Source organism: Geotrypetes seraphini, chromosome 12, assembly GCF_902459505.1.
Source record: "Geotrypetes seraphini chromosome 12, aGeoSer1.1, whole genome shotgun sequence".
Taxonomy (NCBI): Eukaryota; Metazoa; Chordata; class Amphibia; order Gymnophiona; family Dermophiidae; genus Geotrypetes; species Geotrypetes seraphini.
In genome coordinates, this window is record NC_047095.1 from 25,100,457 (window position 1) to 25,124,725 (window position 24,269).

General features: G+C 42.2%; 1 protein-coding gene across 9 annotated transcripts in view; it reads left to right on the forward strand.

The window, feature by feature from the left end:
* The window catches only part of ZNF644 (zinc finger protein 644), a 150,836-nt gene that overhangs the window by 41,602 nt on the left and 84,965 nt on the right, over positions 1–24,269 (forward strand). For 4 of the 9 annotated variants that reach the window (XM_033916242.1, XM_033916250.1, XM_033916246.1 and 1 more), the window contains exons 2-3: positions 5,737–5,806; positions 21,967–22,042. The gene's annotated coding sequence lies outside the window, so the exon portion shown is untranslated. Of the gene's footprint in view, positions 1–5,736; positions 5,807–8,012; positions 8,103–21,966; positions 22,043–24,269 lie in introns of all 9 variants that reach the window. The other 5 variants (XM_033916245.1, XM_033916251.1, XM_033916248.1 and 2 more) reach the window with 2 other exon arrangements.

Sequence of the window (24,269 nt, forward strand, 5' to 3'; positions counted from 1 at the left end):
TGGTTGGTGGGGATTACCAAGCACTACCAGCTGAGGACCTCCTCCAAGGATGGCCAGAACACCCCTCCACCAAGGTCAGCAGTCGCTGGCAGCATCCCTGAGCCACTGAGGTGCCAGCATCTGTGGCTCAGAAACACTATTGCTTCTTGCCAAGCTTTGCAAAAGGGATCCCTGGCTACCTTCAGAGGAAGTCCTCAGCTGATATTGCTTGGGGGTCTTCATCAGCTGGAGTATTTATATTTTATATTTACATTAGAGGCTCTGGCAGAGACCCATTTACAAAAGTATGTATTCTTCCAAATTAATATTTCCAAATTAATAGTGTCTTTGCTTATTTGTAAATAGGTCTCTACCAGAGCCTTTAATTCAGTAGCATAATTAACTACTTCTGAAGTTTATAGGGATGGGTGGGGATGGATTCAATTGTGGTGAAGGATTCATTCCAATGGGGACGGGCTTGATTTCTGTCCCCACGCAACTCTAGGGCAGCTATGAGGAAATTGGATGAGTTTAAATTGGGCATGGGTGATTAAAAATTTACCTTGCAGTAGAGAATAACAGGGGGACAAATTTATCCCCGTCCCCATGGGAACTCATTTTCCCATCCCGGTGAATTCGTTTTCTATCCCTGCCCCTTATCTGCACAAGCCTCAAACACTTCAAAATCATGTGTTCGAGGCTTGTGCAATTAAGGCAGGGCTTACAGGAATGGGACAGGGAAATTGAGTTCTGCGGGAACGGGAAAAAATTTGTCCCCATGTCATTCTCTACCTTGTACTCTAGACCAGATGCATTCCACACTTTAAAGATAGAAGGAAGGCCAAATGACAACAGCAAGGGTGAAATAAGAAGTTATTAGAAACAAAATAACAGTTCAAAAAAATGGAAACAGGATACAAATGAAAACAAGAAGCATTATAACCACTGACAGGTCAGATGCAAAGCATTGACAAGAAAAGCTTGCAACAATATTTTAAGGGTTTAGGTCAAGATTTTTACTTGGCCAGCCCAAAAAGACACTTCAGCTTTTCAGTAGTAAATTACTTGACCCACTATTGGCTCATATTCCACTTATGCCGTAGTTAGATAGCCTGATATGGTACTCTAGAAATTTCTGATAACAAAGTAGAATTCTTTGTTAATCAGTGATGGCACGGATCTATGTCCTAATGCAGCAAAAATAACCCAGCACCATGAAACCTCCCTCATGGTTGACAGTCAAGATGAGCCTCTGGAAGGTGGTGGTGGTGTTTTTTCAAGCATGAAGTATATTACAAAATAATTTAAATTTTTGACTAGTTTCTTTACAAAGCATTATTTCAGAGATGTTGTGGGTCATCCAAATATTCTGTGGAAAGCTTGAGGTTTTTAGAGAGCCACAGTTTATTCCTAGTTAACTTCCTATAAAAAAAAACTATCCTAGTGGTGGATAGATTAAACCCTAAATGTTTAGAAATTGTATTTTAAATCTGTCTGGAAGCATCAACTACATTAGTCATAGGTTCTCTGAAATTTTTGATCATGCAACCTGAACCTAGCCATTCATACATGGAAGCCTTCAAATATCAGAGCTGAAACCACTCTTATGGAAGAATGGGCCAAAATTTCTTAAGGTTGGACTCATGAGATAACTTTAAAATAACATTTATTTTAACTAAAGGAGTTGTCATCAGTTATTGAATGAAGCAAAAGATATCTATTGAATCTGGCAAGGTAAATTTATGCTTATTATCTTTCTATCAGAATTTAATCATGCTTTGCTATTAAAAAAAAGACAATTTTAGACAGTTTCAAATAAACTTATTTCTTCAACAATTGTATATCATATGTTTGGATGTGTTTAATGTTTCAAAATTTTAGTTTTTGGTAGCTTTCAATGTCAGTTTAGAGTAAGAAAAGTATATTTGCCACTCTTCATTTAGCCATTGGTACAGTGTTTTCTTTGTTGACTATATGGCTGAAGTTCAGAGGTGATGGGTGCCCTGTTTCGCTTTTGGTGGTGATTTAGGCTCATCCACTTCATGCTACAGTGTGGAAAGCTACTTGTCATCCTTATGATGTATTAATAGGCCACATATTGTAATAGTTATTGTTGTAGTGTTTGGTTAAAGGAGATATGCTTAAATTGTATGTTTTGTTGAAGTGAAAAAAGGAGTTAGGGATGATGGAACTAAGGATGTGTGTGGGTACGATAGTTGCTGTGAAATAGTAAATTATTTGTTTTGCTTTACAGATGGAACTTGGAAAGTGAATATTGCTGGGAGAAAGATCACACATTTAACCCTTCTCTTGCCTCCATTCTATCCATTGGAGGCATATTAGGAGAACTTTCACCCATGGAAATGGAGGAAAGAGGATGTTATAAATTTCCTGGAGGATACACTAAGGACTAGATGCACTAAAGTCAGTCAGTAATACCGATTTGATCGCTGTTGGCCGATTCTCTGGCCGATTGTGGAACAGTGATCGATACGCTACCAAATTTGCATGCAAATGATTTGCATGCAAAGCTGATGGATCAATTGCTCAGTGAGCAATTTACACATGTTCAGAGCCCTAACAGCAGTGACAAGGGAATCAGCCTTCTGTTACTGCTGTTAGGGCTTCTTTTTTATTTTTTAAATGGCACAGATTTTGTGTATGTGTTACACACGCACAATCTAGAAAGAAATCCTTCAAGAAATAAATTAAAACCATACTCTTCAAAAAACAAGTTAAACCTATCCAGCACAACAATCCTAACCCAACATCCAACACTCTATAAACCCTTAGTACTCTCTAATTTTTCTAGTTACCAAACATTATCTAAAACCCATAATTCTACCTTTAAATTTTATCTCATCGTTTAATCTATTACTTCCAAAGTTGAAATGTAATTCTTGTTTTAGTTTGGATGTAATCCGCCTTGAACCGCAAGGTAATGGCGGAATAGAAATCACTAATGTAATGTAGTCTAGCCCATTAAAAAAAGAAAAAAGCTCCCCCCCACCCATGCTGATGGCCCACCCCAATGACACCTGAACAAATCAAGGCCTTAGGCTCCAGGGGCCCAAGGTAACACATGCAAAATATCTGTGCCATTGGGGGGAAAAAAATGAAAAAAAACCATGCAAACTTTGTCTAACACAGTTCCCAACAGGTCTAGATCAGTCGGTATTTTCCAAGAGCTTAAACCCCTGTTTTTTTTTTTTTTTTTTTTTGTATAGCCAAGCGATGTTAGCACATCAATCGCTTGGCTACTTTGCAGGGGTTTTAACTAATTTGCATGGCCGGATCAGAAAATGGGTAATCAAGGGGAAAAACACGTGGTGAGCCATTTTGTACATCAGGTCGGTAAAAGCAATCATCGCTAAAGCTATGAAAACAAGTTTTAGTGTCGTTCCCTGACTTTAGTGCATCTAGCCCTAAGTACTGTGCAGCAGGATCAATTGTCTTTCTTTCTTAGATAGTGTTGCAGTCGGAGTATGCTTGTCCTGCTTATGTGGCCTGCTTATATATAATGCCATGCACTTGACGGTTGACATGAGTTGTATTTATTTTATTGAGGCTTTTTCAGTGTATGAATTAATTTTACTTAAAAAAAAAAAAAGAATGCTGCCATATTTACTGTATTAACTAGTATAGGGCAGCTGTTTTGCCATACTTCGTTGTGACTTCTGAACTTGTTCTTCCTGTCTGTCCTCAAGAAGACTTATTTCATGATTCTGCTGTTGCAGGCATAAAGAATCTCAGCAGACTATAAAGCATATAGGCGGGGAAGGGAAACACCTTGTTTTTATAGTCCACAGACTGTTCCTCTTCCAGTATCATAAAGATCTCGAGAATAAGTGCAAAGTTGTAAAAATATTTTGGATCATCAAAAATCCCTATCCTTTAGCCAATAAAAATGTTAAGAAATTAAATGCCTTTTTGTATTCTTTTTTTCCTGTATCGGATATCTCAGTTTGAAGTTGTAATAATAAAAACTCCACATATTTGTGATACTCTGATACCTAAGATCTGAAATGTTATTTTGCATCTCTTCCTTAAGAGTACAAGACCCTTTAGGTGCAATGACTGGAAAAAATTACCAGGGATGCAATCTTAAATAATAAAATGCTAGCCCGCGCATGCGCACTCGTGACGCGTGTTCCCTGATCCCTTTTCTGTCGGGATGTGGCCGCACGAGTGCGCATGCGCGCTTACTAGGTCACAAGACATGCGTCGCAAGTGCGGGACCGCAGCCAGCCAACGATTGCCTCCACAGCGGAAGGACTGGACCCCAGCGCTGGACATCCTGCTCTCCTGTCGGCTCCTCTCACGAGCCGCACCAGCGTTGGAGAAGGCTTCCGATGCTGGTGGGGATCGAGAGGAGCCGCGGCGCACCTCAAGGGGCGGGAAGGGAAGCGCAAAAAAAAGTCCAGCTGATACTTTCTTTGCGAGCCCCAATCCAAACGCCGATTCAAGCAGCGTGTGCAGCACTCTCCACACGCTGCTTCAGGGCCTTCTACTGCCCTGATTTGCTCTGCCGCGTCTCTGATGATGGCATCAGGGACGTGCCAGAGTAAATCAGGGCAGTACACGGCCCCGAAGCAGTGTGTGGAGAGTGCTGCACACGAAAAGTCACCGTGCCTCAGCGGCCTGCGAGGTTCCTTACAGCCGGTAGGCTGTTTTAAAGAAGAGGAGCCGCATACTGGACAGGGGGAGCAGGTAAGAGGGTCAGGGGGAGAAAGTAAGGAGTGCTGCTGGACAGGGGGAGTAGGGAAGAGGAACAGAGGAGCAGGTAAGAAGTGCTGCTGGACAGGGGGGAGCAGGGAAGAGGGACTGGGGAGCAGGGAAGAATTGCTGCTGGACAGGGGGAGCAGGGAAGAAGGACAGGGGGAGCAAGTAAGAGGGTTGGGGGAGAAAGTAAGGAGTGCTGCTGGACAGGGGGAGCAGGGAAGAGGAACAGAGGAGCAGGTAAGGAGTGCTGCTGGACAGGGGGAGCAGGGAAAAGGGACTGTGGAGCAGGGAAGAAGTGCTGCTGGACAGGGGGAGCAGGTAAGGAGTGCTGCTGGACAGGGGGAGGTAAAAGGAAGGGAGAAGGCCTACTGCTGGACAGGTGGAACAGACAAGGGGTGATGGTGGGCAGCCGAGTAAAGAGAGAGACAGAAAGCGGCCAAGGAGAGAGAGAGAGAAAGAAAGACACACACAACTATTCTAGCACCTGGCTAAAGAGAGAAAAAGAAATAAAACCACACACACACATATATATTCTAGCACCCGTTAATGTAACGGGCTATAAAACTAGTATCAAATAATAGCTGAAATAATTTTTTCTTGCTCCCACCCTTTTTTTGCAAAGAACTAAAAAATTCCAATTATTGTGACTAAAATTGTTCATTTCTTGGTTGATATTTTTTTTTTTCTTATTGTGTGTAGTCAGATGCTGATGACGTCACCTGTATGTATTATCTTCCTGGATCCTTTAGATTTAAACAAATCTATATTTATGTATTTTTGAGGTTTGGCTTTCTGGTTAAACATGGTACCACTTGGTGGCAGTACTACCTTACTTAAACAGTTTCCAATGTCATTAACTGAATATTCCAGTTTTGTTAAGGAATAGTCATAAACAAAGTTTGTGTGTTGCTAAAGCATTTTAATAGTATAGATACACTGTGCCATTGTATCATCCTGTAAAGAGAACATTGTTTTACACTTACAATAAGTTAATAAAGTAATTTGGCAGATGACAATGTAAATTTTATTTCTCAGGTGAAGGTTATACAGAAGACCTGAATTTGAGGAAGTACACTGGATTATGTTTGTATCTTCTAAAAATTAGGTAAGCATGCTACATTTCTGGGTTATATCTAGCAAGGCATCAGATGCATAATTTAACCATGATAATGTTTTAAAATAATTTCAGTATAATTGGTATTAATCATGTGATGAGTTTAAAATCATAATCTTGTTGGACCAATTAAAATATTAGCAATAGCAATGGTTAAAATATGAGTTCACAATGTAATCAGCTTGTGAAATTTACAGTGCCTCTTTTTCTGTAGTATTTCAAGATAATTTTCTTTGAACAAAAATCTTCAGTACCATGTAGACTGGCTCAAAGTTGTGGTGTGCTTTTTCTGACCCTATCATGGGGTCAGTGTTGTGGTATGAGCTGTGCAGATATCACCAACTTAAGTTATTCTGGTGCTGTAGTTAATCTATATATTTAGCTCTACCCATATACAGTAGGAAGTGGCACTGAATATATTGATAGTGTGGTGGCTGTGCTATTTGGTGGACTTAAACTAAATATTTAGCCATTTGATAAATTCTATATCTCAGCTTTCCAGATATTTTGGCCACTCTTGCTTCCTCCTATACCAGCTCACAATAATAATGTTATTTCCTCTATAAACAATTGAAATAGCCTAATGATATCTATATATTTTATGAAAGTACATAGACTGTTTAATTCGCTTTTGAATAATGATCCAATAGAGCAGGGGTGCCCAATACGTCGATTGCGATCGACCGGTCGATCGCTCAGGCAACCCCAGTTTCCCTTCTGTGCTGTCCGGCTTTCTCTCTGGCCTCCCACATATCCCTTTTCCTAATTTTAGCAGGGAGCAGCCTGCAGAGAGGATCGCCAGTACTTTAGCAATCCTTGCAGGCTGTCATAGGCCTCAGGAACTGTCTTCCCTCTGCCACGATCCTACCTCTTACGTCAGCGGAGGGGTGGGACCGCGGCAGAGGACGACAGCTCCTGAGGCCCATGACAACCTGCAAGGATCGCTAAAGTACTGGCGATCCTCTCTGCAGGCTGTTCCCTGCTAAAATTAGGTAAACGGATGTGTGGGAGGTCAGGGAGGAAAACACAGGCCTTCCGGGGGGGGGGGGGGGGGACAGACCTACGGGGGGGGGGTGCAGGCCTTCAGGGGGGGCAGACAGGCCTTCAGGGCTGGAGTGCAGGCCTTCAGGGGGGACAAGCCTTCGGGGGAGGAGGGCCCTGGTATAGAAGGGAGGGAGGGAAGGGGGGGTTCAAAGAGATGTGCATTTGCTGGACTTTGGGGGAAGAAATAATGGGTCTAAAAACAGAAGTGGGAGAGAGATGGTGGACAATGGAATTTAGGGAGGGAAAGAACAGAAAGGGAGAAAAGTTGGACATAAGTGATGGTGTGGAGGGGGGATAGAGATTCTGGATAGGAGGATAGTTGGGAAAAGAAAGGGAGAGGTGGTGGACCCTGGGGTGGTGGGGAAGGAGGGAGAGCTGCTGGATGAAAGGGTAGTTGAGAAAAGGTGGATCTGTGGATGGAAAGATGCCAGACTTCCAGGTGAGGGAAGGGAAACGGAAGGGGAGGACAGAGATAGAAGATGAATGGTTAGCACAGAGAAAGAAGAAAAAAGGAGACCCTGGCAAGCAAGTTATCAGAAGACAACCAGAGCCTGGAACCAACAAGATTTGAATAATGACCAGACAACAAAGGTAGTGATCAAAATGTGTCCGTTTTGAGAATTTATATCTGCTGTCTATCTTTTGCACTATGGCCCCCTTTTACTAAACTGAAATAGCGGTTTTTAACGCAGGGAGCCTATGAGTATCGAGAGCAGTGCAGGGCATTTAGCACAGCTCCCTGTGCTAAAATCCGCTATCGCTATTTAGTTAAAAGGGAGGGGGTATATTTGTCTATTTTTGTATAGTTGTTACTGAAGTGACATTGCAGAGTCATCTGCCTTGATCTCTTTGGAAAAAAAAACCCAGAATATAAATGATAATTAACATTTTCTCTGCGTACAGTGTGATTTGTGTTTTTTAAAATTTTATTGTTGGTAGATTATTTTGACATGGTCATTTTAAAAGTAGCTCGCAAGCCCAAAAAGTGTGGGCACCCCTGCAATAGAGTATAATTGTTCTTTGATATGGTAGAGTTCCAGACCACCTGATAGAACTTGCTTAACAATGGGTGCAGGGCAGAAGTAGGATATTTCACTTCACAACTCAAGATACCAGAATTTGAATGTAATCTTTTTTTTTTTCCCCCCCTTAGCAGCAGCTGAATCCAGAGACGAGTGGATTATGACCATCCACCAACAGGCGAAGATAGAGAGAATCAAACTGAGCTCTTTCATATAGGATGGTAAGCTCCTTGGCAAGCCAGTATTCTCTATCTACATTAGGCAGACGAATGGTCTTTCTTAGACTCCTGGCTTTGTCTGCTGCTCAGCTCCTGCTTTAGTTTTTCTAACTCATTTGAACTTGGGGGGGCTTAGGTTTTTGGGGGGTTTATATTGTGGGTTACACCTGGTTGGCACCAGGTCCCTGCTCGCATCCCTCCGTTCGCCCTGTGGCTGCTTTTCTCTTCTCCCTTCTCACATTAAAAAAAAAAAAAAAATTACCTGGAGAGCAAGCACTCTCTCTGCTTTTGCAAGGGCTGCTAGGGTAAGCCTTGCTAATTTGCCACCGGTATCTCACAGGCACATCTGTTGATTCTCCATTGTTTGCTGGATGTTCTTGCCTTGTCTGGTGTTATTGATAACGTAGGCAGTGCTTTCATTCCTTTGTTAGGGATTATATGCAGCTTCTTTTCTAGTTGCGACTCTAAGTGTATGGAGCTTACCCTTGTTCTTTTGTGGTGTCCAGTGCATCAGCTCCTCTCGGGAATTTTTTGTTGGGTGCCCTTCTCATTATATGGACTATGTAGGGGGCTTGGCTCAGGCTCTCGTCCGTGTTTCTGCTGATTAGGTGTGGTGGATGCTGGTATCCTTTCTTGAATTGTGGATGGCTTTGGCAGTAGCCTGTCCTCCTCCTAACCTGTGCATCTGGCTTTTGATCTTTCTGCAGGGCGTGGGTCAATAGGTTAGTGGTTTCTCCTCAGTGGATGGAGATTGATTGGGCCTTCTGTCTCCCAGGTGCTATTCCTGCGTCTTCCAGGTATTGGGTTCTTTGACTCGGTTTGATGTTGATTTGTGGTCTGGACTTCAAGAAGTATATATCCTCTAATTTTCTAGTTCACCCATTTCAGCTTCTACTATCCTTTGATTTCATGGATTTCCATCCTCTGGGGATTGGCAGGCTTGGTAGCATTCTCCAAGCCTTTGACTTTTGTGACTTGAGTCATCCTTCTGATGACTGCTTTGCTACATTCCACTCATCTCTGGATTCATCTGCTGCTGATGACAAGGAAGGAAAAATTATATCTTGTCTGATAATTTTCTTTTCTTTAGTCACAGCAGATGAATCCTGAGTTCTACCCTTTCTGAATGTTTCATTTCTCCTTGCTTCTGTAGGTATTATGCCTTCTGGTGACATGACATTGGACTACTTTTCAACCTCATCTCTCAATACTGTGCAGAGGGCGTTCTGGATCTGTTTGATTTTGAAGATTGTCCTTCTTGGGCATGGAAAATACTGGCTTTCCAAGGAGCTTACCATCCTATATGACAGAACTCAGTTTGATTCTGTCTATCTCCACTTGCTGGTGGATGTCATAACCCACTCATTTTTGGATTTTGAGTAAAGGAAAGAAAATTATCAATTAAGACATAACCCTGGATGTGATACAAGGAAAAATTAATACCATGAACTCTTTCCACTGCAGAAATCTCTCCTAATTCTCTTTTCCTGCCCTTCCAAAATTGTCACCAGTGAATGTGGGGGGAGGGGAGAGAATCCCAGATAAACAGTAGCTGTTTTATAAAATAATTTTCGAAGGCTGCTTCTTTTATTTTGTATCTGGGCAATGAAACTTTAGTAAATCAGTACCTTAAAGAGCTTCTGCAAATCATGTCAGAAGCCAACAGTCTCCCTTCTCAAAGCAAGCTGTCATCTGTGTGACAGCACCCTCATGATAGGTGAAGCAAAGAAGCTATTGCCTCTTCTGTCTCACATATCACCATGATCTAGATCCCCTTCAGTCTCTCTTAAACCCTGTTCACCCAATATTGCTTGTTCTTTTCTGGCACCTATTCTCTTTACATTGATAAAACTCAAGTTCTCCACCTCAATCAAACTGGCTTTCAGAAAAATCGCTCTACAGAACATGCATTAATAGGTTTAACTACATCTGTACAATATTTTCTGGATCAGCATAAATCAGTTATTCTCGTCTCCTTATCTATCCAAAATAGTTTTGCCATCCCTCAAGGATCTATACTGTCCCCTTTACCATTTAATATTAAAATCTATCTGGCCCTGTTATTGACACTTTGCCAATCTATTGGTCTTACTGCTTACACTTACACAGACAATATTCAGATCATCCACCCCATTGATGCCTCCAGCTCCAACGACATTAGTCTCATTAATTCAAAATTAGATAAAATTAGTCAATGGCTTCACTAAAATATGCTATCACTTAGTATATCTAAAACCAAATGTCTTCTGTTTCCATGGAAAGATAATGTACAGCTTACATCTCCTATCGCCATAAAAGATGTGCCAATGTATTTCTGTTAATGCTATTAAAATTCTGGGAGTAATAATAGGTAGTAAACTGTCTTATTGTCCACAAATTAGTGCAGTAGTAAAGAATTGTTTCATCAAACTAAGGATGATTAGATCTCTTGCGAACATTCTGGACTCCCAATCTTAACATTTTAATCCACTCTCTCATTATATCCAAGCTTGACTACTGTAATGCATTATATAAAGGTATCTGCCAAAAAGATATCCGTCGCCTACAATTGACACAAAATACTGCCATAAAAATGATCACAAACAGGAAGAAATTTGATCATGTCACTCCCTTACTAAAGTGTGCACTGGTTGCCAATCCCACACTGAATCATATATAAAATAGCTATTCTCTCTTTCAAGTCCCAAAATACTAAAGAACCGGCCTTCATTCACAAGCTCCTTATTCCACATGATCCTTTAAGAGTCCTAAGATCCTCCTCTCAACATCTTCTTCATACACCATCTTTGAAAATCATTAGAACGCGTCGGGCCTCTTCATTTGCAATTATGGCCCCCACAGTATGGAACTTCTTGCCACCTCATATTAGAGCTGAACAAAACTTGGATAAATTTAAGGGAAATCTAAAATGCAACCTCTTCCAAGATGCATATGATTGCTAATAGATTGGATGAAAGCCAGGATTGTTTAATAATCTTAATTTTCTAGCTTCCCTATTTTTTTTTTTTTTTACCCCCTGTTTCCTTTGCTTTTAAAATTGTAGTTCTCTTCACTATTCTTTTTATACCTGTCAAGTATTGTCTAGTCGGTACTTATCTGTTCAATGTTTCCCCCTTTTTTTTATAAATTGTAAAATGCTTAGAATTCATAATTACCGTTTTATCAAAATTTTAATAAACTTTATGTATTTATTTATTTAATTTTTTATAACATTCTCCCAGGAGAGCTCAGAACGGTTTACATGAGTTTATTCAGGCACGCAAACATTTTTCCTTGTCTGTCCTGGTGGGCTCACAATCTATCTAATGTACCTGGGGCAATGGGGGGGTACAGAGCTACCTCACACACAGCTTGTCCCCCATTTAAGAACATAAGAAGTTGCCTCCACAGGGTCAGACCAGAGGTCCATCACGCCCAGCAGTCCGCACCCGCGGAGGCCCCATCAGGTTCACGACCTGTCAGGTTTTCTTGATTTAGCCCTATATCCCTATCTACCTCTATCTGTACCCTTCAATCCCCCTATCCTTGAGGAATCTATCCAATCCCTCTTTGAATCCCTTTAGTGTACTCTGCCCGATCACATCCTCTGGGAGCGTGTTCCATGTGTCCACAACCCGCTGAGTGAAGAAGAACTTCCTGGCGTTAGTTCTAAACCTGTCCCCTTTCAGTTTCTCCGAGTGCCCCCTTGTTCTTGTGGTTCCCCGTAGTCTGAAGAATCTTTCCTTGTCTACCTTCTCTATGCCGTTCATGATCTTGAAAGTTTCTATCATGTCTCCTCTAAGTCTCCGCTTCTCCAGGGAGAAGAGCCCCAGTTTGTTCAGCCTGTCAGCGTATGAACAGCCTTCCATACCTTTTATCATTTTTGTCGCTCTTCTCTGGACCCGCTCAAGTATCGCCATGTCCTTCTTGAGGTACGACAACCAATACTGGACACAGTATTCCAGATGCGGGCGCACCGTCGCTCGATACAGCAGCATAATGACTTCCTTCGTCCTGGCTGTGATACCCTTCTTAATGATGCCCAGCATTCTGTTTGCTTTCTTTGAGGCTGTCGCACATTGTGCCGATGATTTCATTGTTGTATCTACCAGTACACCCAAGTCTCTTTCAAGCTTACTCTCTCCCAGTAATGTTCCCCCCATTTTGTAGCAGAACATCGAGTTCTTTTTCCCTATATGCATGACCTTGCATTTCTCTATGTTAAAGCACATTTGCCATTTATTTGCCCACTCTTCCAATTTGCTTAGATCCCTTTGCAGGTCCTCGCACTCCTCTGCGGTTCTAACCCTGCTGCAGAGTTTGGTGTCATCCGCAAATTTTATAACTTCACACTTCATTCCCGTTTCCAGGTCGTTTATAAATATATTGAACAGCAGCGGTCCCAGCACCGACCCCTGTGGCACACCGCTCGTGACCCTCTGCCAGTCTGAATATTGGCCCTTCACTCCAACCCTTTGTTTTCTGTCTGCCAACCAGTGTCTGATCCATCTGTGTACATCCCCTCCCACCCCTTGGTTCCACAGCTTCTTAAGTAGCCGCTCATGGGGTACCTTGTCAAAGGCCTTTTGGAAGTCGAGGTAAATGATATCTATGGATTCCCCTTTGTCCATCTGGCTGTTTATCCCTTCGAAGAAGTGCAGTAAGTTTGTTAGGCACGATCTTCCCGTACAGAAGCCATGTTAGCTTGTTTTAAGTTGTCCATTTCTTTCTTTCTATGTGTTCGCAGATGCTGTCCTTTATCAGTGCTTCCATCATCTTACCCGGAACTGAAGTCAAGCTCACCGGTCTGTAGTTTCCCGGGTCGCCCCTCGATCCCTTTTTGAAGATAGGCGTGACATTTGCTAGTTTCCAGTCCTCCGGTATCTCCCCAGTCCTCAAGGACAGATTACAAATTTGTTGGAGTGTTTCAGCTATTTCATTCCTCAGTTCTTTTAGTACCCTTGGGTGGATTCCGTCCGGGCTTGGTGATTTGTCGCTTTTCAGTCTATCTATCTGTCGGAGGACACCTTCCTGGCTTACCTCTAGTTGCTCCAGTTTTTCATCTTGATCCCCACTTATGCACTATGATTTCTCTGTTTAAGCTTCAGCTGCCTTTTTCAGCCTCTCATCCCCTCACTAGCTCTAGCTCCTCACACCCAATCTTAGTCTGTCCCAGCTGTCTCATATCCCCATATCTCCAGTGACTTGTTCACTCTCCCAAACATGCATAGCTCGTATCACTTCCCCATATTGTCTTTACCCCTTTACTATGATCCATCTATCTACTTCATTCTCTAATAGTTATTTACCCTGCTTTTTTTCTCCTTAATATCAACATCCATCACTCTGCACCTTTCCTTGCTCACACCAGTATTTCTTCTCCCTTATCTTTCTAGCATCAGCCCCTTTCTATTATCTATTGTGCCCTCCCCCAACAGCAGCTTCACTGCTTCCTTAACAGTAGCCCTAGCTACTGCCCCCCCCAGCGGAAGCCTTTTCCCTCATCTGTTGGAGGAGGTCAGTGTCCCTCCTTCTTATTGATATACATGTATTTATTTTATTCAATGTTTATTCTGCCTTTGCAGTTAAATTGTTTGAGGCAGATTACAATATCATATACACAGAAATGATCAACCAAATGTCTCTACAAAACAAACACTTCCAATTGCCTCCGAAAGGGCACAGAATTCCTCAAGCAGCATATTCCATGTAATTGCCAGTGATTCAGAAAAATGACTCACTTAGTTGCTTACCTTGCCATCATTTAATCCTGGTATCAGAATTCAGTTTATCCCATTAGAGTAAGAGCTTGTGATGGGCCATACCATTCTAGCTCTGGTTCTGCAACCTCTAAGATATTAAATACAAGAGCAACTAGTATAGATAAGTGGGGGTTTATTGATATTGGAATTTGTCTTTTATTATGTTTATTAATAATTGATGCATATTGATGTCTTTTAATGCTGTATTTATTGTATTTGATGATATTTGCATCAATAAAAACTGTTTTAATTTAAATATAAGAGCAAACCTTAAATTTCTAGTGCAATAGGTGTGTCATTCTGGACGGATGGGGATAATATTCCAGTATTTGCAAACCGTGCAGAAGAAAACCACTCCAGCTTTTTAATCCTGACTCCTTCACTAGAGGGCTCTTCTGCCTCGGTTTTTCCTTGTGCTTTCGAGCCAGAAGGAGTCTTTCTGATCTGTTAAGTTCATTTATTTGGGGGGTTTTTTCTGTCGTTATAACGGCATTTTGAAGGATTTGGTCTTCAGAGCTCTCCTAGTTTTGAGGGTCAAGCTCTGCCTGTGTGGAGGAGAAGCAGACTGATGTCTTCAGCTTTCAGACCAATCCCTCTGTGTAACCTATTGGCCAGCCTGCAAAAACCTATTGGAGCTCGGGGTCCGTTCCCTTTGTAGCATTGCTCACCTACTATGTGGCAGGGGCTGAAGCACAGGCTGTCAGGCATCCATATGGGGATCAGCAGGGACCCGCAAGGTGCCTGCTGCATTTCTTCTCCCCCCCCTTTCATGTCCACAGGGGTTTTTGAGGCTCAGCCATACATCGGTCAAACTGGCAACTCAAAGATTCAGCGCTAGAGGATTCGAGAAGAAAAAAAACACCCCAACAAATTTTTAGATTGAATATGATTGGGCAGACTGGATGGACCATTCAGTTCTTTATCTGCCCTCATCTACTATGTTTTGAGGCAGTGATTTCTTCTCCCAGATGTGGCTACCTTTTGGAGCTGAGGCAGGCTGCAGCACATATCATTCCGGAACTTGGAGGCGAGGAGGATGGCAGTTTGAGTGCAGAGCTCCTCTCCCTGGACATTCTCACTAAAGATTTTATAACTATTTAATCCCTTCAGTTTAACTAAAGTGATTTCAGATGGCTTCAAGAAAACAACTTACATTGGATACTGCATTTGCTACAGATGGGAAAAGAAAAGACCAAAACCAAACCCTGTAACACCATCTAACACCATTCCAGCAGGGGAGAGCCGACGGAGGAGGGCTGCAGTCCGGCCATCGGACCAACGGTCGGCTCGGGGGCCCATTCCAGGGGGGCACCCGACACTGTCTTCGCTCCTCCCCCATTCCAGCAGGGGAGAGCCGACGGAGGAGGCCTGCAAGTCCGGCCATCGGACTAACGGTCGGCTCGGGGGCCCGTTCCAGCGGGGCACCCGACACTGTCTTCGCTCCTCCCCCATGCCAGCAGGGGAGAGCCAACGGAGGAGGGCTGCAAGTCCGGCCATCGGACTAACGGTCGGCTCGGGGGCCCGTTCCAGCGGGGCACCCGACACTGTCTTCGCTCCTCCCCCATGCCAGCAGGGGAGAGCCAACGGAGGAGGGCTGCAGTCCGGCCATCGGACCAACGGTCGGCTTGGGGGCCCGTTCCAGCGGGGCACCCGACACTGTCTTCGCTCCACCCCCATTCCAGCAGTGGAGAGCCGACGGAGGAGGGCTGCAGTCCGGCCATCGGACCAACGGTCGGCTCGGGGGCCCGTTCCAGCGGGGCCCCCGACACTGTCTTCGCTCCTCCCCCATGCCAGCAGGGGAGAGCCAACGGAGGAGGGCTGCAGTCCAGCCATCGGACCAACGGTCGGCTTGGAGGCCCGTTCCAGCGAGGCACCCGACACTGTCTTCGCTCCTCCCCCATTCCAGCAGGGGAGAGCCGACGGAGGAGGGCTGCAGTCCGGCCATCGGACTAACGGTCGGCTCGGGGGCCCGTTCCAGCGGGGCACCCGACACTGTCTTCGCTCCTCCCCCATGCCAGCAGGGGAGAGCTAACGGAGGAGGGCTGCAGTCCGGCCATCGGACCAACGGTCGGCTTGGGGGCCCCTCTCCAGCGGGGCACCCGACACTGTCTTCGCTCCTCCCCCATTCCAGCAGGGGAGAGCCGCGGAGGAGGGCTGCAGTCCGGCCATCGGACCAACGGTTGGCTCGGGGGCCCGTTCAAGCTGGACTTCAGTTTTGACTGTTTTGATTTTATTTTCAATTCTTTTTAGTTTATGATATATTTTTTAATCTCACTTATTGTTTTACCACTTATTTTGTTTTATTTTATCATTCAAATTTCATTTAAATTTCTCCAGAATTCTATTGCTTCAACGGTTCTCCCTCTGCATCTATTCTTATCTCCCCTCTTTTTACAACCTTTCAAAGTCCTTTAGATCATTGTAATCTTATTAGAATGTTTATTTTCTTATTTTTCTCATCTATTCTCTATTTTATTTCTTCATTACTCTACTAATTGTCATTTTTCCAGGTACTTTAGTTAGATTGTGAGCCTTCGGGACAGTAAGGGTATTTCTAAGTACCTATTTTACTTATAATTTTAATGCACCCTATTGTCTATTTTTCTGTAAACCGCTTAGAATCCTAACGGAGTTTAGCGGTATATAAGAAATAAATTACATTACATTACATTACAATTACATTACATTTCCAGCACAGGTCACAGTGAGTAAGGCTGTTTAAACCTATGAGGAAAGTCAGGTGAGGGAGGGTCTTTAAAACCATTTTTTGTTTTGTTTAGGTTTCTGCCCCTTCCTTAGGTTTTTCCACCTCCAAAATCCAAAAATTGCTGTTTTTGGTTTTTTTTTTAATTTTTTTATTTTAAAGTGTTTTGGTGTCAAAATGCTGCCATGGCAGCCATATTGGATTCACCGATATCAACCCCCCCCTCCGAAGTTTTCCAGTCCAGAAGTTTCAAATTACCTAGTTTTGCTTCAAAACTGGCAGGGATGGAGTCCTTTACCCCTAATTCATGGCAGATTTGTGCTGGATGGGTGCCCAAAGAGTACCCTTATGCCACATGTTGCGGAGCATGTGAAGGGAAGAGGAACAGTTGGCATAGTCTCCCCTTTGCTCTCTAGGGTTGAGGAACAGTTGGGGGGGGGGGTCCATTGCTAGGAGTAAATCCCTTCCAGAGCTCTGGAATGGCAGTCATCCTAAACGCAAGAGAGTGGAGGCTGCGAATCCCAAGAGATGCAAGTTGGAGTCAACTAAAGGAGACTCCGTGCTGTCTAATACGTCATTTTTTCCAAAATTTGTTAATCTTATGTAGAGAGTTTATCTGGATGGCTGAAATCCCCAAGGGGAATTTGGTAGCAGTGGCGTACCTAGGGTATGTGGAACCCGGGGCCCATCATTTTTTGACACCCCCCCCCATGTAAAAAAATATTTCTCTAGCAACAGCAGCAGATGAATCCAGAGACCAATGGGATAGTACACATCTACCAGCAGGTGGAGATAGAGAAACTGATTAACAGGTGGTCCCATTGGCTGGCACTCCTCCTGTAATGACCATGAAACGGAATAAATGGTCAGAATAGAAACAGGCAGTGAAAATTTTCTTTTATTGAACCTCATATATGTAACCATTATTCCAAACATAACATAACATAAATTATGTCTGAATTGTCATGACATCAGAAGTACATATGGAGTAGTTGCAGGTGATGCTTGGGACAGTTCTGATTGTGTTAGTTCGGTTTTGTGTGTTTTTTTGAATAGAAGGGTTTTTATTTCTTTTTTGAAGGTTTTGTAGTCTGTGGTCGAGGTCAATAGGTTGTAGAGTTGGGGGTTGAGTGTTAGGAGGTTGTCGAACAGTTTTTTTTTCTTTTGATGTTTTTGGTTGGAGGGTGTGTGAATGGTGCGTGAGTTCTCCTATGTCTGGTTGAGGTGGATTGAATTATTTAGCTGAAGAAATTAGTTACCCCCCCCTCCATTCCACACACATTAATTTTCTTCCATTTTTGTTCCCAGGAAAAAAATACATTAAAATAAGAAGTGAAATCAAAGGCCCCTACAGATGAGAACATAATATAAGAATAGCCTAACTGGGTCAGACCAATGGTCCATCATGCCCAATAGCCCATTCTCATGGAGCCAATCCAGGTCACTAATACCTGGTTAAAACCCAAAGAGTAGCAACATTCCATGTTACCGATCCAGGGCAAGCAGACACTTCCCCCAAGTCTTAATAACATACTCCAGGAATTTGTCCAAATCTTTCTTAAAACCAGCTACACTATCTGCTTTTACCATAACTTCTGGCCACTTCATTTTTAAGTTTAGATCTTTCCTTCCAAACATAGACCTTGCTAGATGTAAAATACAGCACAAGGTAACCTCACACGGACTTAGCTGTGCAGGAAATGTGAATCTCCTCATACACCCACCATATAGTGCAAAAATGTGGAAAGGTCTGGTTTTTTCTTTTGATCACTACATAGCCTAATGCCACACAAGCAGCGCTGTTACAAACATATTTTGAAGGTTAACAAAGTTTCCTTCCTTGGATCAGAAGGAGATACTGACAAACCACTGGAAGAGATCCCAAAACAACTACCCAGGAACAACACCCAAAGACCCACTCAGTGTGTGAACCAGTTGAGTGGAGTGGACTAACTGGGGGGTGGAAATGGGCCCGGAGTTTGCTCAGCAGAATTTCCCAGGCCACCTCTTCCTCTCAACACATTGACACGCTGCCACTACCACCACTAGGAACACCTTATTGGGTAGGCCAGCAATGCTATAAACTTTATAAAACACATTATTATATTTTCTTATAAAGCACATATTTTAACTGAACTCTCTGACATCCTCAGCCTTTCCATTCACAAAAATAGAAGGAAGAAAAGTTCCCATTTCTTGCTGTCTCATGTCCCTGGCCTATACAATATTTTTCTTCTGCAGACCCTTCAAAAGTCTGACAAAATCCTAGTTTCACTTGCATTATAAAGTACTGAGGATGCCATCTCTCCCCAATCCCAGGTCCTAAGTCTAAGACAGTAGCGCAAACTAGTGCTGCCAGATTCAGGAAAAAAAATTTTGATTTGATTCAGCCTATTGAATTGGTTTATCGATTCGATTTTCCTGCCCAATTGGGTGTTTTTTTCAAACATCCTGGTGTATTTATTTTATAGCTTTTTCACCCCCCTTTGGCTTCTCCTAACCACACTGGCGCTGTGGTCTAAATAAAATAAAGAAACAAAAAGGACTTTTCCTCTCTCTGTTAAATCCTAGCTCACGTTTACGGTCTAACACCATCTCTGGCAGGATACACATTTCAAATCTGACATATTGTAATCACAAAACAGAAAATAAAATTAGCTTTTGTTGTCTGGTTATTTTTCAAATCTTGTTGGTCCAAGGCTCTGGTTGTCTTCTGATAACTTGCTTGCCAGGGTCTCCTTCTTTCTTCTTTCTCCGTGCTAACCATCCATCTGCCATCTCTGTCCTCCCCTTCTATTTCCCTTCCCTCCCCCGGACGTCGGGGGTTGAACCGGACGCGGGGGGGGGGGGGGAAACTGGACTGGGAGCACCCCCTCAGGGCTTGCACTCTGGGTGGACCGCCCCCCCCCTTGTTACGCCACTGTTTGGTAGTGCACCAGGAGGCGCACAAGATGGCTGGGGCTCGCAGGGTACATTTGCCCCAGTGTCGGAGGCTGGCCAGGATCTGTTGGGCCTTTCTGAGGAAAATTCAGAGGATGAGGGATCTATTTCTATGCCCTTAACTGTCATAGAGCGAGCTCTCTCTATCAGGAGATACGAAATTGGTGGCAGGTGCATGTGTGCTAGATACAGTGGTGGCCCTCGGTCAAGGGGAGGAACCCACAGTTAGCCAGCTGTTCAGACCTCTGCTCTGTTTGAGCTTATCACTGACTCTCTCCAGGAGTTAAACTTAGCCTCCCAGCAGGTCCCCTCTGCTCCGTGCTCTGTAATGAGAGGAGTTTGAGCCCAGTCATCTTTCTTTCCTTGGCATCCTGATATCAATGTATTGCTCATGGAGCATTGGGATGCTCCTGAAGGGTCTCTTAAAGTACAGTTGGACATTCTTATATGAACTTTGAAGTGAATTTATATGTATGATTATTGTGAATTTATTGATACAAATAAAGCTCGTCTATTCCAAGGTTGATGTGGTCTATCCCACTCCCCACTTGTTCTTTTTTTTTTTTCTTTATTCATTTAAGAACATACATAAAGTGCATTAGAAAATACAACAATTTTTTACAATAAAACAGCACTTTTAACTAACAAATAGTAATAAAAATATATTTCCCCCCTTCCCCACCCTCCCGCCTATTCCGTATATGCATAAAACTCTATTAAAAATGGAAGGCTTGTACTAGTGATTGGTTGTTACAAAATTTGCTAATGGGCCCCAAATCTCATTAAAGTTTTTACAATGATTAAGTTAGTTCCGAATTCATATGTTCATATCGATAGAATAAGCATAGGGATTCCTACCAAAAGATACGATTCAGTCTATTCCAATTTTTTGTGATCATCTGTATAGCAATCCCAGTCATAACAAAAAGTAATCTATTCTTAGCTGCAGAAATCGGAGACTTGGGTTGTAACATAGATCTGAATAGAACAATATCATATGACATTGGAATGGAAGTATCCAGTATCTTATTAATTGTAATCCATATCAACTTCCAGAAGCTGAGTATTAAGGGGCAATAGTACAACAGGTGATCATCCAGTGTCCCTATTTCAAGATGACAATGCCAGCATCTATTAGACTTTGAACTATCTAATTTTTGCAAACAAACAGGGGTCCAAAAAAATCCTATATATCTCATCCTCCAAGACCAAATCCGAGGCCATTGAGTAGCAGAAATCTCTTGCTTTACCTCAAAGCTCCAAATATCCCTTAGGCTCGTTTTTGGTTTCTTATTCAAATATTCTGATATTAATTTATACCACTTGGCGGCCTGATGCCCTAGGAAATCTGTCTGGAAACAGGCCCGGTAAGCTATACTGATTCTTTAAATTTCGCCAATCAGGGAACCCCTTCTGAATGGCCTGCTTCAATTGCAACAATTTATATGCTTGAGAGTTTGTAATACCGAATGATTGTTGCAGTTGTGAAAAATCAAGCAGTTTTCTGTTTGATAATGCATTATCCAATGTATGTATACCTGTCTGCAACCATGTTTCCAGAGGATCTTAGACTCGCCAATTTGAATCTTGGAGTTCAATCATAAAGACTGACACATAGATTATTGCACTGGTACAGATGTTAGATTGTTAACAAATTTTAATGTTTTCCATTTGGCACAAAGAATACTATTATCCCTGTAAATTCGGGGCAACTTGATACTTAAAATATGGCTTAATCATAATGGGCCTTATATATGTTAGCTTGTAAACCACATATCATAACACCTCCTTCATATATATTTTTCTTAAGTACCTTTACCCCGATCCTCAGCGAGGCCACATTCCCACTCGGTATTCATTCATAGTGGGCGGCTTTATGCCTCCAATCGTCACTGTGAAGCGTAATGGTCTGTTCAGAATGGAAATTATTTATGAGGGAGTGATAACCTTGAAGAAACCGTTGGTAATACATGGGTGAAACATGTTGGTTTATCGCCCCCATTGAATTATGACCATAAGCTAAGTACAAATAATGAAATTTAAATGTTATAGAGCATAAATATAACGGAAGATTGATTGATAAGAAAGAAAAGAAAAAGAAAAAAATTAAAATCACATAAAACCCCCCCAAAGATTGAGCGATCCAAAGACGATTGGAGGCATAAAGCCGCCCACTATGAGTGATTACTGAGAGGGGAAGGTGGCCTCGCTGAGGATCAGGATAAAGGTACTTAAGACAAATATATATGCAATACTGCAATAAAAATAATTACGAAAAAGAAAAAATTTGATCATGTAACACCACTTCTAAAGGGAAATGGAGGAAAGATGCCCACGCAGAATTTTGCGCAGGTTGCTGCATTGTGCTCTTATGCAGAATTCTTCCAGGAGTAGACTGTCAATAGATGAAATGGCAAATTGAACTTAAATAGTTCCGAATATGAGTGACTCTTATTGATTACATGTTTTAATATTTTATTAGGTCATCATTGTATCTGAACTTGAATTGGGCAATCCTGGGCTAAATTATGAAACGTACTACAACTTGAAGTTTGTAGGTAGGTCTAAACGGAAGATTTTCTTGTTAAAATACACATACTACTTTGATTTTTGTGTTTAAAATTTTAAATAAATAGATTCAAAGTTTATACAATATCAAATAATCCTCAAATTCTTATAAGTCAAAAAAACATAGTTCGCTGCCCTGGATGTTTTTCAGTTTGTTTCACACATTTGTGGTGGTAAAAATTTTTAGAGGCTAAATACATAATCAATTTAGCAAGCACTAAGGAGCGTGTCTACTAGTTTTTACATTTACTGCTTCTTAAGTGTAAAATCTAAGGTGTTGTACATAAATTTATGTGGTAAATGCAGAGGGCATGGTCAGCATCTGTCTTGTATTTACATGCATGGATGGATAATGCAGGATCAGTGGCCCTTTTATGCTAGATGCCCTCTTTAAATCTGTTTTACTACTTGGGATCTAGTTAGGTACTTGGGACCTGGGTTGGCCACTGCTGGGACCTTCGATCTGTCCCAGTATGGCAATTCTTATGTTCTTAGATTGACCTTTGGTGATAGTACAAGGGGATTCGCTCCTGCCTCAACCATGAGATTATCTGGGAGACCCATGAGTCCAGGGTAAAAGGCGTTTCAGTTCAATGGAGGCTGATTTAGGGAGATTCTGTTAGATATAAGGACCATAGCTATCATATCTGACTGTAGAATGGTAATGTTTTGCACTATAACTGTTAGTGCTAGCTATGCCCTGTCTCTCCTCATGATCTTCCAGGATCCCATCCCTATCTGTGCTATGCAGCTAGTGCAATGTTTTTATAGTGTTGGCTGGTTTTAGTGTGTGGTAGCCATTAGCATATCTGAGTGAGTATACAGGCTCCTAAATTTTTTGATACACACTACAGGCCATAATGTACTTCAAATAACGCACATCCATAATATATTTTAAACAGCACATTAATCCTATGCTGAAATCCTCTTCCTTTGCTTTAAAAGAAATGAGGCAACACAGACTGTTTTAAACTGTCTATGTATTTTTTTAAACTTTTAGAAGCTTGACTGATTTAAATTCATGTTCATAGATTAGAATTTTCTTCAGATTTTGCAGGAAGCTACACACATGTAGAGAAGATAGTCTATTAAAAATTTTTTCATGTTGATATTACCATTTAGCTGGTGGATGCATTGCATGTTGCTGTGATTTTCATAATCTATTAATGTGTGATTTTGTAATTATTGAAATGTATACTAAATGGATGTCTCTGCACTAGTAAATGAAACTCTAAAATTGAGTATGTAATAAGCAAAAACTTGTTAGCAGCTTTAATGAGTGTTGAATCACAGCTAGAGGAAACTGCTGGTATTTTCAACTGCAAAAATGTATTCATTTAAAGAGAGTCATGACCAAGGTGCATATTAATTTCAGTTCAGGGGAAAAATGTTTCTCAAAAGGAGATGATTGTTTGGTTTTATTAGCTGCTGATCATCTTATCAAGATAAATACAGGACATACCTTTTACAAAAATGTTTTTAAACTGAAAGCGTATTACTAAGTTAGTTTTATACAGGTTTTTAGAAGAAATGGACCAACTGTAGTAGTGTAGAACTTTTTCTTCATAACTGCCTATTTTAGTGCCATCTACATATGATTGCTTACTGCAGGGCTCAAGAAATCCTGGGCACCATGGTGCCTAGAAATTGAACCTTGATGCCTTCATCCCCCCTCCCCCCTCACACCCTGCCAAATTTATTTTTCCTTTGACAGTGCTCATACTGCTTCTCCCAACTCTTCACTGCAATTGGGCTCTCTATAGTTGAGTTGCATGGTGCTGGAAGTTCATGAAGTCATATTTCTTGGGACTTGGAGCCATGAGACTACCCAAACCACCTGCACCACGTAGCTCAACTATAGAGAGAGCCTGATTGCTGTACAGAGCTGGGAGGAGCAGTGTCTAAGCGTAGACATCATTATGGGGTGGTCTGGCTGGAGCTGCAGCGCTAGGACCGGCCACAGGTCGCAGACTTGCAGAGGTCTTCTTTTCCACAGCCACCTGGCTTGCATGACAAATGTGTTTGAACTGTGGGTTTTGTGAGTAGGGAACCCTATATGGTTCAAATAAATCATAAAAACCCCATGGTTCAAACATAGGTTTCAATCACAGAGGCTTGGCAGCTGTGGAAAGGAGGAAGGAGGAACCTCAGTGAGTCTGATCCATGACTGGTGCCAGAGCTCCAGCTAATTAAGCTACTTGGCCAAGTATTTAATCG